The sequence below is a fragment of the Oncorhynchus kisutch genome, unplaced genomic scaffold (genome assembly GCF_002021735.2).
Source record: "Oncorhynchus kisutch isolate 150728-3 unplaced genomic scaffold, Okis_V2 scaffold3960, whole genome shotgun sequence".
Classification (NCBI taxonomy): domain Eukaryota; kingdom Metazoa; phylum Chordata; class Actinopteri; order Salmoniformes; family Salmonidae; genus Oncorhynchus; species Oncorhynchus kisutch.
The window spans coordinates 110,001-120,379 of NW_022265905.1; the positions used below are offsets into that span (position 1 = coordinate 110,001).

At 45.9% G+C, this 10,379-nt stretch overlaps 1 protein-coding gene across 2 annotated transcripts in view; it reads right to left on the reverse strand.

Annotated features, from left to right (window-relative positions):
• The window catches only part of LOC116372505 (putative uncharacterized protein DDB_G0282133), a 10,885-nt gene extending 5,261 nt beyond the window's left edge, over window positions 1-5,624 (reverse strand). Inside the window, exon 1 of one of the 2 annotated variants that reach the window (XM_031821311.1) lies at window positions 5,438-5,624. The gene's annotated coding sequence lies outside the window, so the exon portion shown is untranslated. The remainder of the gene's footprint in view (window positions 1-5,437) is intronic. The other variant, XM_031821310.1, reaches the window with a different exon arrangement.
• Window positions 5,625-10,379: the final 4,755 nt, after the last annotated feature.

Consider the following 10,379-nt stretch of genomic DNA (forward strand, 5'->3'; position numbering starts at 1 on the left):
AATGACATCATGTCCCCTAGACACACACACTGCAGACCAGGGTCTGTCCAGAGAGAGAGACACAAACACACACACACACACTGCAGACCAGGGTCTGTCCAGAGAGACACAGAAACACACTGCAGACCAGGGTCTGTCCAGAGAGACACACTGCAGACCAGGGTCTGTCCAGAGAGACACAAAAACACACTGCAGACCAGGGTCTGTCCAGAGAGACACACTGCAGACCAGGGTCTGTCCAGAGAGACACACTGCAGACCAGGGTCTGTCCAGAGAGACACAGAAACACACTGCAGACCAGGGTCTGTCCAGAGAGACACAGAAACACACTGCAGACCAGGGTCTGTCCAGAGAGACACAAAAACACACTGCAGACCAGGGTCTGTCCAGAGAGACACAGAAACACACTGCAGACCAGGGTCTGTCCAGAGAGACACAGAAACACACTGCAGACCAGGGTCTGTCCAGAGAGACACAGAAACACACTGCAGACCAGGGTCTGTCCAGAGAGACACAGAAACACACTGCAGACCAGGGTCTGTCCAGAGAGACACAGAAACACACTGCAGACCAGGGTCTGTCCAGAGAGACACAGAAACACTTTCTACCTCTCCTTTTATCCAACATTTAGAAAACTCTGAGGTTCAGTGTCCAAGTTCGCAGGACAAAACATTTATAATCTTCAGAACACAGGAAAGTTGTTCACAGGAATGTTATTTATATTCCTTTCCCAGAAGCCCTTGCAACATAAACAGGCCATTAACAGAAAGACAAACAGCACAGTTCCACTGTAACGGATCAGCAAGAGACTAACATATTTCACGACCAAAAAAACATTGATTTCAAAGTTTTTAAAAAACATACAACTCTGTGAAGAAGGACGACTTTTAAAAATGTAAACTGAATATTTTACTAAAACATTTACTGGAAGAACTGGATGGAAGAAAAATCTCCCACCGTTTTTTAGTGTGTCTACGTTTTCCTCTGCTAAATATCTGCTCTGAATTAACACCATGTCTGCAGAAAGAATGGAGTGTCAGCGATGACATTACACACGGACTCAGATAGAATGGAGTCTCAGCGATGACATTAACACATTGACTCAGATAGAATGGAGTCTCAGCGATGACATTAACACATTGACTCAGATAGAATGGAGTCTCAGCGATGACATTAACACATTGACTCAGATAGAATGGAGTCTCAGCGATGACATTAACACATTGACTCAGATAGAATGGAGTCTCAGCGATGACATTAACACATTGACTCAGATAGAATGGAGTCTCAGCGATGACATTAACACACTGACTCAGATAGAATGGAGTCTCAGCGATGACATTAACACATTGACTCAGATAGAATGGAGTCTCAGCGATGACATTAACACATTGACTCAGATAGAATGGAGTCTCAGCGATGACATGACACACTGACTCAGATAGAATGGAGTGTCGGCGATGACATTACACACGGACTCAGATAGAATGGAGTCTCAGTGATGACATGACACACTGACTCAGATAGAATGAAGTCTCAGCGATGACATTAACACATTGACTCAGATAGAATGGAGTCTCAGCGATGACATGACACACTGACTCAGATAGAATGGAGCCTCAGCGATGACATGACACACTGACTCAGATAGAATGGGGTCTCAGCGATGACATGACACACTGACTCAGATAGAATGGAGTGTCGGCGATGACATTACACACGGACTCAGATAGAATGGAGTGTCAGCGATGACATGACACACATACTCAGAAAGAATGGAGTGTCGGCGATGACATGACACACAGATTCAGAAAGAATGGAGTGTCGGCGATGACATTACACACGGACTCAGATAGAATGGAGGAGTCTCAGCGATGACATTACACACTGACTCAGATAGAATGGAGTCTCAGCGATGACATTAACACACTGACTCAGATAGAATGGAGTCTCAGCGATGACATGACACATTGACTCAGATAGAATGGAGTCTCAGCGATGACACATTGACTCAGATAGAATGGAGTCTCAGCGATGACATGACACACTGACTCAGAAAGAATGGAGTCTCAGCGATGACATTACACACTGACTCAGATAGAATGATTAAACTACAGTAAGTGGAGGGTCCCTGATCTGTTCTACACAGAAATGCATCATTATAGGAGGACGTGGACTCGAGTCTGACTTGAGTCACAAATTTGATAACTTGAGACTTGACTTGGACTGGACTTTGATTAGAGACTGATGACTTGAAATGATCTGGCCGGGTTTTGTTACTCATTTAGTGGCACAGAGTCTCCGTAGATTCCTCTCCACACAGTCAGAGACAAATCCTACAATGTGATTTTCTGGATATTTTCTTCTCATTTTGTCTGTCATAGTTGAAGTGTACCTATGATGAAAATTACAGGCCTCTCTCATCTTTTTAAGTGGGAGAACTTGCACAATTGGTGGCTGACTAAATACTGTTTTGCTCCACTGAATGTCATAATTTACAACAACAACAAAAAAACAGACTATTAGCTTTTCATTTAACATGATCCTATGAAATTCACATGTTGGTGGTCATTAGTCATTTGACACCTTATTTAACATGATCCTATGAAATTCACATGTTGGTGGTCATTAGTCATTTGACACCTTATTTAACATGATCCTATGAAATTCACATGTTGGTGGATATTAGTCATTTGACACCTTATTTAACATGATCCTATGAAATTCACATGTTGATGCTCATTAGTCATTTGACACCCTATTTAACATGATCCTATGAAATTCATATGTTGGTGGTCATTAGTCATTTGACACCTTATTTAACATGATCCTATGAAATTCACATGTTGATGCTCATTAGTCATTTGACACCTTATTTAACATGATCCTATGAAATTCACATGTTGGTGGTCATTAGTCATTTGACACCTTATTTAACATGATCCTATGAAATTCACATGTTGATGCTCATTAGTCATTTGACACCCTATTTAACATGATCCTATGAAATTCACATGTTGGTGGTCATTAGTCATTTGACACCTTATTTAACATGATCCTATGAAATTCACATGATGATGCTCATTAGTCATTTGACACCTTATTTAACATGATCCTATGAAATTCACATGTTGGTGGTCATTAGTCATTTGACACCTTATTTAACATGATCCTATGAAATTCACATGTTGATGCTCATTAGTCATTTGACACCTTATTTTACATGATCCTATGAAATTCACATGTTGGTGCTCATTAGTCATTTGACACCTTATTTAACATGATCCTATGAAATTCACATGTTGGTGCTCATTAGTCCTTTGACATGGACATGAGTGCAGATAGGCTGTGCAGGTTGACTAGCAGGTAGACTAGCAGGTAGACTAGCAGGTTTGACATGGACATGAGTGCAGATAGGCTGTGCAGGTAGACTAGCAGGTAGACTAGCAGGTTTGACATGGACATGAGTGCAGATAGGCTGTGCAGGTTGACTAGCAGGTAGACTAGTAGGTTTGACATGGACATGAGTACAGATAGGCTGTGCAGGTAGACTAGCAGGTAGACTAGCAGGTAGACTAGCATGTTTGACATGGACATGAGTGCAGATAGGCTGTGCAGGTTGACTAGCAGGTAGACTAGTAGGTTTGACATGGACATGAGTACAGATAGGCTGTGCAGGTAGACTAGCAGGTAGACTAGTAGGTTTGACATGGACATGAGTACAGATAGGCTGTGCAGGTAGACTAGCAGGTAGACTAGCAGGTAGACTAGCATGTTTGACATGGACATGAGTGCAGATAGGCTGTGCAGGTTGACTAGCAGGTAGACTAGCAGGTAGACTAGCAGGTTTGACATGGACATGAGTGCAGATAGGCTGTGCAGGTTGACTAGTCATTATATTGTGATCACTGCATCCAATGGGTACTGATACACTGATAGACTGTGCAGGTAGGCGAGTCTACAAAATAAGAGTATTATAGATAACAGGAGGGTAGACTGTGCAGGTAGGCGAGTCTACAAAATAAGAGTATTATAGATAACAGGAGGGTAGACTGTGCAGGTAGGCGAGTCTACAAAATAAGAGTATTATAGATAACAGGAGGGTAGACTGTGCAGGTAGGCGAGTCTACAAAATAAGAGTATTATAGATAACAGGAGGGTAGACTGTGCAGGTAGGCGAGTCTACAAAATAAGAGTATTATAGATAACAGGAGGGTAGACTGTGCAGGTAGGCTAGTCTATAATCAATATGTATTTGAAAGGAGAATCAAGATCACCGTACACTTTCACCATCCTGTGAAGTTCATCATCATTTATGTGATCTGTAGCCTAATGAAAAGGGAGAGGGGGATACCTAGTCAGTTGGACAACTGAATGAATTCAACTGAAATCAACATTAAACCCAAACCCTTCTGAACAGCCTTTAACTGCAAAGGTTTCATTTTACCTGCGTAAAAACTGTGGCTGGAAAAGTGGTCAGGGAGAATGACAGATTTATTACTCAAATTTCTATGTGAATTTGTTCGGGTCGCCTCAAAACGTGACCTACTGCGTCTTTTAACCCCAACACACAGCTGTGAATACCATCACAGAGTGGGGACATCAACAGCACTGTAAACATCCCATGAAACACATTCCGTGGTAATAAGACTAGTTAGTAGCGGTAACAGGGTAGTCAGTAGACTAGTCTCCATAACGTCCCAAGACTCAACTCACATCCACAGAGTAGCGCTGCTCCGTCAAGTCAATAGTCAATGGTGTCTGTGGTCTAACTAGCCTACAGTCCACCATCACACTGACAGGGCAACGGTGTAATAACAGCGCAATACTACCGACACCGTGGAGAAGGCTACCGACACCGTGGAGAAGACTACCTTAACGAACCTGACTACTACTCCGCTAGTTTAACCCACAACAGGCGGCGCACAATGTTTGGCTCCACGGTTTGTTGCAAAAAACCCTTTCAAGTGGGATATTCTAAGGTTATCCAACCTGAAACTGTCTTTATCTCGGGTTGCAAAGCACAGCCCTGTGAATGATTTCTACAACCGCGCAGCTCTAGATAAAGGCTCACCAATTCCACACACACAGTCTACAGTTCAATGTAGAGCTAAACTATTGTCTGGAGAGAAACAAGAGAAAGTTGTTCATGGTTGAGACAGAGATGGGAAGGAGAGAGACGTGCTCATCTGTCGTCGCAGGCCCTCGTCTCTTATCTCTTTCTCTCACCTCACCTCCCCCAGACTTTACAACACATCAAACCCCCCCAACTCGACCAAACACCGACGCGTTTGCCTAAAGGAATAGGGGGGAAAGTTCCTATTCACGCCAGAGACACGTCACTGTTTCTAGCCGTGTGTCCGTTATAACGGTGACACGGTGACACGCAACTCCTTTATACAAGAGAAATGCATTCTGGACATTCCACATCACTCACCTCTTTCTTGAGTGTTCGCGTCCTCGCTGCGTTTATTTCGTTCTTCTCTCTGTTCCTCTCCTCCCTTTCCAGATGACAGCTCCAGTTAGGTTATCCGTGTCTGCGCAGCTGCGGAAGCGAAACGCTCCAATCACAGCGCTAGCTTTAGTAACTAGTTGTCCCTCTTGTACATTTACTGTGTTGTTACCATCTCTGTTATGGGGCTCCCCGAGTGGCGCAGCTGTCTAAGGCACTGCATCTCAGTGCAAGAGGCGTCACTACAGTCCCTGGTTCTATTCCAGGCTGTATCACAGCCGGCCGTGATTGGGAGTCCCATAGGTCGGCGCACAATTGGCTCAGCGTTGTCCGGGTTTGGCCGGTCTTTGTAAATAATAATTTGTTCTTAACTGACTTGCTTAGTTACTGTGAATAAAGGTTCAATTAAAAGGAGTGGCCGTCCTGCAAAGATGACTGCAAGAGCACAGCGCTCAATGAGGTTCAGAAGAATCCTAGAGTGTCAGCTGAACACTTACAGAAATCTCTGGAACATGCTAACATCTCTGTTGACGAGTCTACGATATGTAAAACACTAAAACAAGAATGGTGTTCAGGGAAGAAGCCACCGCTGTCCAAAAAAAACACATTTTGAAGTTCGCATGGATGTTCCACAGCGCTACTGTCAAAATATTCTGTGGACAGATGAAACTCAAATGAAGTTGTTTTGAAGGAACACACAACACTAATGGTGGAGAGAAAAAGGCCACAGCACACCAATTCTTCCCAAAGATTATCAAGACATTTTGCAGGAGAATGTTGGGCTATCTGTCCGCCTATTGAAGCTCTACAGATGTTGGGTGATGCAACAGGAAACGCAGAAGTAAATCAACAACAGAACGGCTTCAACAGAAGACAATACGCCTTCTGGAGTGACCCAGTCCTGACCTCAACCCGATTGAGATGCTGTGGGACGACCTCAAGAGAGCCGTTCGCACCAGACATCACAAGAATTTGAACTGAACTGAAACAGTTTTGTAAAGAGGACATTCCTCCTGACTGTTGCTCCGGTCTGATCTGCAACTACAGAAAACGTTTGGTTGAGGTTTTTACTGCCAAAGGAGGGTCAACCAGTTATTATATCCAAGGGTTCACATATTTTTCCCATCCTGCACTGTGAAGGTTTACACGGTGTGTTCCACGGAGACGTGAAAACGTATCATTTTAAGTGTGTTATTAGTTTAAGTAGACTATGTTTGTGATAGGTGAGAATTGTCTGTTAATTGAATGATTAGAATATTCCCTCCTGAAACATATAATTGTATGGAATTGATTAGAATGTTTGAAATCATAATCAATAAATGTGTGGTCCTAGTCAGAATTAGGGTGAAACAATATGTCTTTATGGTATTTTAAACACAGACTGTCTGAGCTTGGTGCCGACCTGACTAGAGATTTGGGAGAGAACGGGGAGTACGTCTCAAGGACAAGGTCACTATCTCTGTCGGCTGGGTGGTGAGACAGACAGTGTAGCAGGACAAGGTCACTATCTCTGTCGGCTGAGAAGTGAGACAGACAGTATAGCAGGACAAGGTCACTATCTCTGTCGGCTGGGTAGTGAGACAGACAGCGTAGCAGGACAAGGTCACTATCTCTGTCGGCTGAGAAGTGAAACAGACAGTATAGCAGGACAAGGTCACTATCTCTGTCGGCTGGGTAGTGAGACAGACAGTGTAGCAGGACAAGGTCACTATCTCTGTCGCCTGGGTAGTGAGACAGACAGTGTAGCAGGACACGGTCACTATCTCTGTCGGCTGGGTAATGAGACAGACAGCGTAGCAGGACATGGTCACTATCTCTGTCGGCTGGGTAGTGAGACAGACAGCGTAGCAGGACATGGTCACTATCTCTGTCGGCTGGGTAGTGAGACAGACAGCGTAGCAGGACAAGGTCACTATCTCTGTCGGCTGGGTAGTGAGACAGACAGCGTAGCAGGACAAGGTCACTATCTCTGTCGGCTGGGTAGTGAGACAGACAGCGTAGCAGGACATGGTCACTATCTCTGTCGGCTGGGTAGTGAGACAGACAGTGTAGCAGGACATGGTCACTATCTCTGTCGGCTGGGTAGTGAGACAGACAGTGTAGCAGGACATGGTCACTATCTCTGTCGGCTGGGTAGTGAGACAGACAGTGTAGCAGGACATGGTCACTATCTCTGTCGGCTGGGTAGTGAGACAGACAGTGTAGCAGGACAAGGTCACTATCTCTGTCGGCTGGGTAGTGAGACAGACAGTGTAGCAGGACAAGGTCACTATCTCTGTCGGCTGGGTAGTGAGACAGACAGTGTAGCAGGACATGGTCACTATCTCTGTCGGCTGGGTAGTGAGACAGACAGTGTAGCAGGACAAGGTCACTATCTCTGTCGGCTGGGTAGTGAGACAGACAGTGTAGCAGGACAAGGTCACTATCTCTGTCGGCTGGGTAGTGAGACAGACAGTGTAGCAGGACATGGTCACTATCTCTGTCGGCTGGGTAGTGAGACAGACAGTGTAGCAGGACAAGGTCACTATCTCTGTCGGCTGGGTAGTGAGACAGACAGTGTAGCAGGACATGGTCACTATCTCTGTCGGCTGGGTAGTGAGACAGACAGTGTAGCAGGACATGGTCACTATCTCTGTCGGCTGGGTAGTGAGACAGACAGTGTAGCAGGACAAGGTCACTATCTCTGTCGGCTGGGTAGTGAGACAGACAGTGTAGCAGGACATGGTCACTATCTCTGTCGGCTGGGTAGTGAGACAGACAGTGTAGCAGGACAAGGTCACTATCTCTGTCGGCTGGGTAGTGAGACAGACAGTGTATCAGGACATGGTCACTATCTCTGTCGGCTGGGTAGTGAGACAGACAGTGTAGCAGGACAAGGTCACTATCTCTGTCGGCTGGGTAGTGAGACAGACAGTGTAGCAGGACATGGTCACTATCTCTGTCGGCTGGGTAGTGAGACAGACAGTGTAGCAGGACATGGTCACTATCTCTGTCGGCTGGGTAGTGAGACAGACAGTGTAGCAGGACAATGTCACTATCTCTGTCGGCTGGGTAGTGAGACAGACAGTGTAGCAGGACATGGTCACTATCTCTGTCGGCTGGGTAGTGAGACAGACAGTGTAGCAGGACAAGGTCACTATCTCTGTCGGCTGGGTGGTGAGACAGACAGTGTGTGTAGCAGGACAAGGTCACTATCTCTGTCGGCTGGGTAGTGAGACAGACAGCGTAGCAGGACAAGGTCACTATCTCTGTCGGCTGGGTAGTGAGACAGACAGTGTAGCAGGACATGGTCACTATCTCTGTCGGCTGGGTAGTGAGACAGACAGTGTAGCAGGACAAGGTCACTATCTCTGTCGGCTGGGTGGTGAGACAGACAGTGTGTGTAGCAGGACAAGGTCACTATCTCTGTCGGCTGGGTAGTGAGACAGACAGTGTAGCAGGACATGGTCACTATCTCTGTCGGCTGGGTGGTGAGACAGACAGTGTGTGTAGCAGGACAAGGTCACTATCTCTGTCGTCTGGGTAGTGAGACAGACAGTGTAGCAGGACAAGGTCACTATCTCTGTCGGCTGGGTAGTGAGACAGACAGTGTAGCAGGACATGGTCACTATCTCTGTCGGCTGGGTGGTGAGACAGACAGTGTGTGTAGCAGGACAAGGTCACTATCTCTGTCGGCTGGGTAGTGAGACAGACAGTGTAGCAGGACATGGTCACTATCTCTGTCGGCTGGGTGGTGAGACAGACAGTGTGTGTAGCAGGACATGGTCACTATCTCTGTCGGCTGGGTAGTGAGACAGACAGTGTGTGTAGCAGGACATGGTCACTATCTCTGTCGGCTGGGTAGTGAGACAGACAGTGTGTGTAGCAGGACAAGGTCACTATCTCTGTCGGCTGGGTAGTGAGACAGACAGTGTAGCAGGACATGGTCACTATCTCTGTCGGCTGGGTAGTGAGACAGACAGTGTAGCAGGACATGGTCACTATCTCTGTCGGCTGGGTAGTGAGACAGACAGTGTAGCAGGACATGGTCACTATCTCTGTCGGCTGGGTAGTGAGACAGACAGTGTAGCAGGACATGGTCACTATCTCTGTCGGCTGGGTAGTGAGACAGACAGTGTGTGTAGCAGGACATGTGTGTGCGTATGTTTGTGTGTATGTTTGTATGGTTGTGTGTATGGTTGTGTGTATGTGTGTGTGTGTATGTGTTTGTGTGTATGGTTGTGTGTGTGTGTATGTGTGGTTGTGTGTATGTGTGGTTGTGTGTGTGTATGGTTGTGTGTATGTGTGGGCGTGAGAAGTCAGTATAAATGAATTGTTTTGTATTCTTGACTCCAGAACGTTCCGTGAATAAACCTTTTTGACCAGCTGGGCCTCCGTCTGTTTCATTCAACCAGGATCTGACACATTCTGGTCTGCAGACTGAGAGTAATGTAATTAAATTGGGTGATGAACATAATTCTCCAATCAGTTTGTGACTTCTGCATCATTCATTTTTTATTTATTTAACTCGGCGAAGTCAGTTAAGAACAAATTTTTATTTACAATGACCATTGAACAGTGGGTTTAACTAGGGGCAGAACGACAGATAATTTTTTTACCTTGTCAGCTCAGGGATTCGATCTTGCAACCTTTCGGTTACTAGTCCAACGCTCTAACCACTAAGCTACCTGCCACCCCAGGTAGCCTAGTGAGAACATCCCACCAAGTCCTCTCCGGTCTCCAGGCGCTATTATGACGTCACAATGAGGAGAGCGTCGTCGGGCGTGTTCTATCTCTCTTGTGACATCATCACATCACGCATTCTACAGGTCACGGCTTCCTTCCACGGTGTTCTTCCGTAGGCTACTTTCACCGGACAGAGAGACTTGGCTAGCGGAGGGTTTACTCTCTACTTACCATGGGCCCACGACAGCCTCTGTCTGTATGT